Source organism: Arachis hypogaea, chromosome 3 (assembly GCF_003086295.3).
Source record: "Arachis hypogaea cultivar Tifrunner chromosome 3, arahy.Tifrunner.gnm2.J5K5, whole genome shotgun sequence".
Classification (NCBI taxonomy): Eukaryota; Viridiplantae; Streptophyta; class Magnoliopsida; order Fabales; family Fabaceae; genus Arachis; species Arachis hypogaea.
In genome coordinates, this window is record NC_092038.1 from 116,483,535 (window position 1) to 116,492,361 (window position 8,827).

The following is an 8,827-nucleotide window of genomic DNA, read 5'->3' on the forward strand; positions in this document are numbered from 1 at the left end:
TAACTAACAAACTATATCCTCAAGTCGTAATCCTCTCCTAAGAAAGGATTAGAGTTAGAGATTAAAGTTGTCAGTCATCAATTATGCATGAGGATTAACACTCAAATATTCCAACTTAAGGTTCTCCCCTTAATCAACTCCAATCAAGTTAGGAAACTACTCCATTAACAAAAATATAATACTCAAAAAATATAAGAAGAAGACATAATAAATTAAATAAAATAGAGATTGAAAATTAATTAAAAGTAAAAGTAATCCTCTTCATCAACAATCCATGAAAATAATCCAATTGTAACTCTAAACAAAGTAATTAGGAATATGGAATAAATAAAAGAGTAAGTAAGGAAACAAACTAGAATAGTATCTTCAACGGAGGTGATGACTCTTCAATATCCAAAAGCAAAAACGTAAAACTAATAAAGTATGAATGTAAAGAAAACCTAGAGGAAGAGTAGTTTCTCTCTAGGTTTAGATCTAAAACTAAAAACTATCCTAATGTGAATGTGTCTTGAGTCTCTGCTTGTTCCCTGGCTTTGGTCTATGTTTCTGGGCCAAAAATTGGGTCAAAACGCGGCCCAAAATCGCCCCCAGCGTAATTTGAATTTTCTTCAGATCGCGCATGTCACGCGTACGCGTCATCTGACGATTTTTCTCTCCACGTGTGCGCATCAGGCACGCGCTCACGTCGTTATGCAGATTCGTTTCCACACGTACGCGTCAGGTACGTGCACGCGTCGCTGTGATTTTCTCCGATTCACGCACACGCGTGAGCCATCCGTGCGCGTCGCTTCTCGCTGGTTATCTCTTTTATTTCTTGTGCTCCTTCCATTTTTGCAAACTTCCTCTCCATTCTCCAAGCCATTCCAGCCCTATAAAACCTGAAACACTTAACGCACAGATCACGGCATCGAGTGCTATAAAGGGGAATTAAAATACACAAATTAAAGGCATAGGAAGCAGGTTTTCAATCATAGAAGAAAACTTGGAAGGAATTGTAAAACCATGCCAATAGTATGAGTAAGTGAGTGAAGAGTTGATAAAAACCACTCAAATTAGCACAAGATAAACCATAAAATAATGGTTTTTCAATATGCGTCAAGGATGGGACAATCAAAGGTGGGAGGAGCCTCAGGCATTTGATCAATCTTCATGGCAACAACCTCCACCAATGTATTATGATCAAGAGCCACCCAAGATGCATACCAATCTAATGTGTGTGGTGATCCTCATTGTGGTTGTCAACCACAACCACCACATACATATGACCCCTTCCCTCAAATCATCCTTAGCAACCATACTCACAAGTCCCATACCATCAAACACCTCCATGTGATCCTAACTCATATCTACCATACCAACCACCATATGAACTATATCTAGAGCCACCACCATTCCAACACCAATACTCCCAAGAACCACAAATTTCATATACACCACCTCAAGACTTTCAACAATATGGACCACCTTCCAATTACCATACCTTTCCCTCAAACATTGAACCCTCTCTTCCACCACCACCTTCACTGGACCAACCACTAGTACGAGAGCAACAAGAACTTCTAGTTAGGTGTCTGAAGTATGAAGAAAAGTTCAAGGAGATAGAAGCCAAGATTGCTATTGTGATGAAAGCCGTTAGCAACATGGTCGCATCCCGCCTAAGCCTATGCAATCAAGGCACTCCCATTGTTGAATATGAAGAAGCACTCAAGGATCTTTGTGAGGAAATGGACTTGAAGTTTCAAGGGAAAGAAGAGGAGTTAAAGCAAGAAGTGCAACAAAAAGAGGAGGTAGAGATTATTTAACAAGAGGAAGTAATGGTTGGAGATTTAAGATATGTTGAGTACATAGAAGAATCACAAGTTGAAGAGCCTTCTTCCATGAAGTGTGAAATTGGCGTTGGGGAGGAGAGTGTACAACATCCGAAGCATATCATAATTGAAGACTTTGAAGGGGTTGATCAAGAGATGGATTCAATCATTGGTGAGTTTCTATCTACAATTGAATCCTCTCCCATTGGGCTTGACAAAGGGATTAAAGAAGAAGATACCTCACTTCCCACCCATTTGGTAAGTGATAAGCAAATAATTTATACGCTTTTTGGCATTATTTTTAGGTAGTTTTTAGTAGGATCTAGCTACTTTTAGGGATGTTTTCATTAGTTTTTATGCTAAATTCACATTTCTGGACTTTACTATGAGTTTGTGTGTTTTTCTATGATTTCAGGTAATTTCTGGCTGAAATTGAGGGACCTGAGCAAAACTCTGATAAAAGGCTGACAAAGGACTGCTGATGCTGTTGGATTCTGACCTCCCTGCACTCGAAATGGATTTTCTGGAGCTACCGAACTCCAAATTGAGCGCTATCAATGGCGTTGGAAAGTAGACATCCAGAACTTTTCAGAAATATTTAATAGTCCATACTTTATTCATGATTAGATGACGTAAACTGGCGCTCAACGCCAGTTCCATGCTGCATTCTGGAGTCAAATGCCAGAAACACGTCACGAACCAGAGTTGAACACCAAAAATACGTTACAACTTGGCGTTCAACTCCAAAAAAAGCCTCTGCACGTGTAAAGCTTAAGCTCAGCCCAAGCACACACCAAGTGGGCCCCGGAAGTGGATTTCTGCATCAATTACTTACTTCTGTATACCATAGTAGCTAGTCTAGTATAAATTGGACATTTTATTATTGTATTTGACATCCTGGATCCTGGATTGTATTTTTTGATCCTGTGATCACAATTTGAGGGCTGCCCATTCGGCCATGCCTGAACCTTCATCACTTATGTATTTTCAACGGTGGAGTTTCTACACACCATAGATTAAGGGTGTGGAGCTCTGCTGTACCTCGAGTTTTAATACAATTACTACTATCTTTTATTCAAATTCAATCTTATTTCCGTTCTAAGATACTACTCGTACTTCAATATGATGGATGTGATGATCTGTGACACTCATCATCATCCGTCCCTATGAACGCGAGCCTGACAACCACTTCCATTCTACAAGCGAAAGCTAGAGTGTGTATCTCTTGGATTCCTGATGCACGACGCATGGTTGCCCTCGCCTGACAACCGAGCCTTCCATTCCATGAGATCAGAGTCTTCGTGGTATAAGCTAGAATTGATGGCAGCATTCATGAGAATCCAAAAAGTCTAAACCTTGTCTGTGGTATTCCGAGTAGGATTTCGGGATTGAATGACTGTGACGAGTTTCAAACTCGCGATTGTTGGGCGTGATGACGAACGCAAAAGAATCAAGGGATTCTATTCCGACATGATCGAGAACCGACAGATGATTAGCCGTGCCGTGACAGAGCATTTGGACCTTTTTCACTGAGAGGATAGGATGTAGCCATTGACAACGGTGATGCCCTACATATAGCTGCCATGGAAGGGAGTAAGAAGGATTGGATGAAGGCAGTAGGAAAGCAGAGATTCAGAAGGAGCACAGCATCTTCATACGCCTATCTGAAATTTCCATCAATGATCTACATAAGTATTTCTATCTTTATTTTCTGTTTATTTATTATTATTATTTGAAAACTCCATAACCATTTATTATCCGCCTGACTGAGATTTACAAGATGACCATCGCTTGCTTCATACCAACAATCTTTGTGGGATCGACCCTTACTCACGTAAGGTTTATTACTTGGACGACCCAGTGCACTTGCTAGTTTGTTGTGCGAGGTTGTGAAGAAAGTGCTAAGTTAGTAAATGCGCACACCAAGTTGAATGCCATTATAAGAGATCACAATTTCGCCTACCAAGTTTTTGGCGCCGTTGCCGGGGATTGTTCAAGTTTGGACAACTGACGGTTCATCTTGTTACTCAGATTAGGTAATTTTCTTTTCATTTATTTTCAAAAAAAAATTTCAAAAATCTTTCAAACAAAAATTTTTTTCTCCCTCTATTTTCGAAAAATCCTTCAGAGTTTTTAAGAATGAATTATAGAGTTTCAAAATGGTATGCTGAAGCTTGGCTGGCCATCAAGCTTTAGACTAACCTGGTATGATTCCTGAAATTTTGATTGAGGACTTTGAATTCATTAATTCCTTTTTCCTATATGTTTTCGAAAAAAAAATATTTTGTGTTTCTTGTTTGAGTCCTGAGTCAACCTTTAAGTTTGGTATCAATTGCATTTTTCTAAAAATTTATGCATTTTTCGAAAATCCATGCATGGTGTTCTTCATGATCTTCAAGTTGTTCTTGGTAAGTCTTCTTGTTTGATCTTGATGTTTTCTTGTTTTGTATCTTTTGTTATTTTTCATGTGCATTTTTGCATTCATAGTGTCTAAACATTAAAGATTTCTAAGTTTGGTGTCTTGCATATTTTCTTTGCATCAAAAATTTTTCAAAAAATATGTTCTTGATGTTCATCATGATCTTCAAAATGTTCTTGGTGTTCATCTTGACATTCATAGTATTCTTGCATGCATCATATGTTTTTATCCAAAATTTTCATGTTTTGGGTCATAATTGTGTTTTTCTCTCTCATCATTAAAAATTCAAAAATAAAAAAAATATCTTTTCCTTTTTTCTCTCAAAATTTCGAAAATTTGGGTTGACTTAGTCAAAAAAATTTTAAAATTAGTTGTTTCTTGTAAGTCAAGTCAAATTTTCAAATTTTAAAAAAAATCTTATCTTTTCAAAAACTTTTTCAAAAATTAAATCTTTTTCATTTTTCTTATTAATTTACGAAAATCCTTTAAAATATTTTTCAAAAATATTTTTTTTAGTTTTATCTTTATTTTCGAAAATTATGCTGACAATTAATATGATTGATTCAAAAATTTGAAGTTTGTTACTTTCTTGTTAAGAAAGGTTCAATCTTTAAATTCTAGAATCTTATCTTTTAGTTTCTTGTTAGTAAACTAATCAATTTTAATTTTAATCATATCTTTTTATCTTATCTTTTATATCATATCTTTTTCAAAATTTTATCTTTTTCAAAAAAAATTTGATTTTAAAATATCTTTTCTAACTTCTTATCTTCTTATCTTTTCAAAATTAATTTTCAAATCTTTTTCAACTAACTATTTGACTTTTTGTTTGTTTCTTATCTTTTTCAAAACCACCTAACTACTCTTCCCTCTCTAATTTTCGAAAATACCTCCCTCTTTTTCAAAAATTCTTTTTAATTAATAAATTGTTTTAAATTTTAATTGTATTCCCCTTTAATTTTCGAAAATCATTAACTCCTTTTCAAAAATTATTTTCGAAAACTTCTCTCTCTCATCTTATTCTATTTATTTATTCTCTTACTAACACTTCTCTTCATCTCAAATCTCTGCTCCTATCCTCACCCTTGTGTTTGGATTATTCATTCTTCTTCACTCTTATTCCCTTTCTTCTTCTACTAACATAAAGGAATCTCTATACTACGACATAGAGGATTCCTCTTCCTTTTCTGTTCTCTTCTTTCTCATATGAGCAGGAACAAGGAAAAAGGCCTTTTTGTTGAAGCTGATCCTGAACCTGAAAGGACTCTGAAGAGGAAACTAAGAGAAGCTAAATTACAACAATCCAGAGACAACCTTACTAAAATTTTCAAACAAGAAAAGGATATGGCAGCCGAACCCAATAACAATAATGCAAGAAGGATGCTTGGTGATTATACTGCACCTACTTCCAAGTTTGATGGAAGAAGCATCTCAATTCCTGCCATTGGAGTAAACAATTTTGAGTTGAAACCTCAATTAGTTGCTCTAATGCAACAGAACTGCAAGTTTCATGGACTTCCATCAGAAGATCCCTACCAGTTCTTAATTGAGTTCTTGCATATCTGTGAGACTGTTAAGACTAATGGAGTAGATCCTGAAGTCTACAGGCTCATGCTTTTTCTTTTTGCTGTAAGAGATAGAGCTAGAACATGGTTGGACTCTCAACCTAAAGATAGCCTGGACTCCTGGGATAAGCTAGTTACGACCTTCTTGGCTAAGTTCTTTCCTCCTCAAAAGCTAAGCAAGCTTAGAGTGGATGTTCAGACCTTCAAACAAAAAGATGATGAATCCCTCTATGAAGCTTGGGAAAGATACAAGCAGATGACCAAAAGATGTCCTTCTGACATGTTTTCAGAATGGACCATGATAGATATATTCTATTATGGTCTATCTGAGTTCTCTAAGATGTCACTGGACCATTCTGCAGGTGGATCCATTCACCTAAAGAAAATGCCTGCAGAGGCTCAAGAACTTATTGACATGGTTGCAAATAACCAATTCATGTACACTTCTGAGAGGAATTCCGTGAATAATGGGATGCCTCAAAGGAAGGGAGTTCTTGAAATTGATGCTCTGAATGCCATATTGGCTCATAACAAAATGTTGACTTAGCAAGTCAACATGATTTCTCAAAGTCTGAATGGATGGCAAAATGCATCCAACAGTAATAAAGAGGCATCTTCTGAAGTAGAAGCTTATGATCCTGAGAACCCTACAATGGCAGAGGTAAATTAGATGGGTGAACCTTATGGAAACACCTATAATTCATCATGGAGAAATCATCCAAATTTCTCATGGAAGGATCAACAAAAGCCTCAACAAGGCTTTAATAATGGTGGAAGAAATAGGCTCAGCAATATCAAGCCTTATCCATCATCTTCTCAGTAACAGACAGAGAATTTTGAGCAGAGTACCTCTAACTTAGCAAATTTAGTCTCTGATCTGTCTAAGGCCACTTTAAGTTTCATGAGTGAGACAAGGTCCTCCATCAGAAATTTGGAGGCACAAGTGGGCCAGCTGAGTAAGAAAGTAACTGAAACTCCTCCTAGTACTCTCCCAAGCAATACTGAAGAGAATCCAAAAAGAGAGTGCAAGGCCATTGACATAATCAAAATGGCCGAACCTAGGGAGGAAGGAGAGGACGTGAATCCCAATGAGGAAAACCTCATGGGACGTCTCTCAGGCAAGAAGGAGTCCCCTATTGAGGACCTAAAGGAATCTGAGGCTCATATAGAGACCATAGAGATTCCATTAAACCTCCTTCTACCATTCATGAGCTCTGAAGACTATTCTTCCTCTAAAGAGGATGAAGATGTAACTGGAGAGCAAGTTTCTCAATATCTAGGAGCCATCATGAAGCTAAATGCCAAATTATTTGGTAATGAGACTTGGGAAGGTGAACCTCCCTTGCTCATCAGTGAACTAGATACATGGGTTCAGCAAACCTTACTTCAAAAGAGACAAGATCCTGGCAAATTCTTAATACCATGTACCATAGGCACCATGGCCTTTGAAAAGGCTCTCTGTGACCTAGGGTCAGGCATAAATCTTATGCCACTCTCTGTAATGGAGAAGCTAAGGATCATTGAGGTACAGCCTGTCATATTTTCATTGCAAATGGCAGACAAGTCAGTAAGACAGGCGTATGGATTGGTAGAGGACGTGTTAGTAAAGGTTGAAGGCCTTTACATCCCTGCTGATTTCATAATCTTAGACACTAGGAAGGAGGAGGATGAATGCATCATCCTTGGAAGACCTTTCCTAGCCACAGCAGGAGCTGTGATAGATGTTAATAGAGGAGAATTAGTCCTTCAATTGAATGGGGACTACCTTGTGTTTAAAACCCAAGGGTGTTCTTCTGTAACAATAGAGATGAAGCATGAAAAGCTTCTCTCAGTACAAAGTCAAACAAAGCCCCCTCAATCAAACTCTAAGTTTGGTGTTGAGAGGCCACAGCTAAACTCTAAGTTTGGTGTTGGGAGTTTACAACATTGACCTGATCACCTGTGAGGCTCCATGAGAGCCCACTATCAAGCTAGTGACACAAAATAAGCGCTTATTGGGAGGCAACCCAATTTTTATTTATCTAATTTTATTTTTCTTTTATTGTTCTTTAATGTTTTATTAGGTTCATGATCATGTGGAGTCACGAAAAAAATTACTAAAATTAAAAACAAAATCAAAAATAGCAGAAGAAAAATCACACCCTGGAGGAAGGACTTACTGGCGTTCAAACGCCAGTAAGGAGCATCTGGCTGGCATTCAACGCCAGAACAGAGCATGGATCTGGCGTTGAACGCCAGAAACAAGCAGCATCCTGGCGTTTGAATGCCAAGAATATACCCTGAGGAGAGCTGGCGCTGAACGCCAGAAACAAGCATGGAACTGGCGTTCAATGCCAGAAACATGCTGCAATTAGGCGTTGAACGCCCAAAATAAGCATCACTTCGGCGCTAAACGCCAGAATTGTATGCAAAGGCGTTTTACATGCCTAATTCGTGCAGGGATATAAATCCTTGACACCTCAGGATCTGTGGACCCCACAGGATCCCCACCTACCTCAACTCACCTTCTCTCCTCTTCTTCACATTTATCCTCTCTTCCCCATAAACACTCTTCCCCAAAAATCCTTCACCAATCACCTTAATCTCTCTTTCCAATTACCCCCCTTCACCACTCACATCCTTCCACTCTTCCCCATAAACCCCACCTACCTTCAAAATTCAAAATTTCTTTCCCACCCAAACCCACCCTAAATAGCTGAACCTACTCCCTCTCCCTTCACTATATAAACCCCTCCATCCTTCTTCATTTTCACACAACACAACCCCCTCTTCTACACCTTGGCCAAATACACCTCCCCCCCACTCTCCTTCATATTTTCTCTTCCTCTTCTTCTTTTCTTTCTTCTTTTGCTCGAGGGCGAGTAATATTCTAAGTTTGGTGTGGTAAAAGCATAGCTTTTTGTTTTTCCATAACCACCTATGGCACCTAAGACCGGAGAAACCTCTAGAAAAGGGAAAGGGAAGATAAAAGCTTCCACCTCCGAGTCATGGGAGATGGAGAGATTCATCTCCAAAGCCCATCAAGACCACTTCTA

General features: G+C 38.2%; 1 non-coding gene across 1 annotated transcript; it reads right to left on the reverse strand.

Moving 5' to 3' along the window:
* Window positions 1-5,970: 5,970 nt before the first annotated feature.
* On the reverse strand, window positions 5,971-6,074 carry LOC112792890 (small nucleolar RNA R71). The gene has a single exon (XR_003197610.1). It is a non-coding gene; the product is annotated as a small nucleolar RNA R71 (small nucleolar RNA).
* Window positions 6,075-8,827: the final 2,753 nt, after the last annotated feature.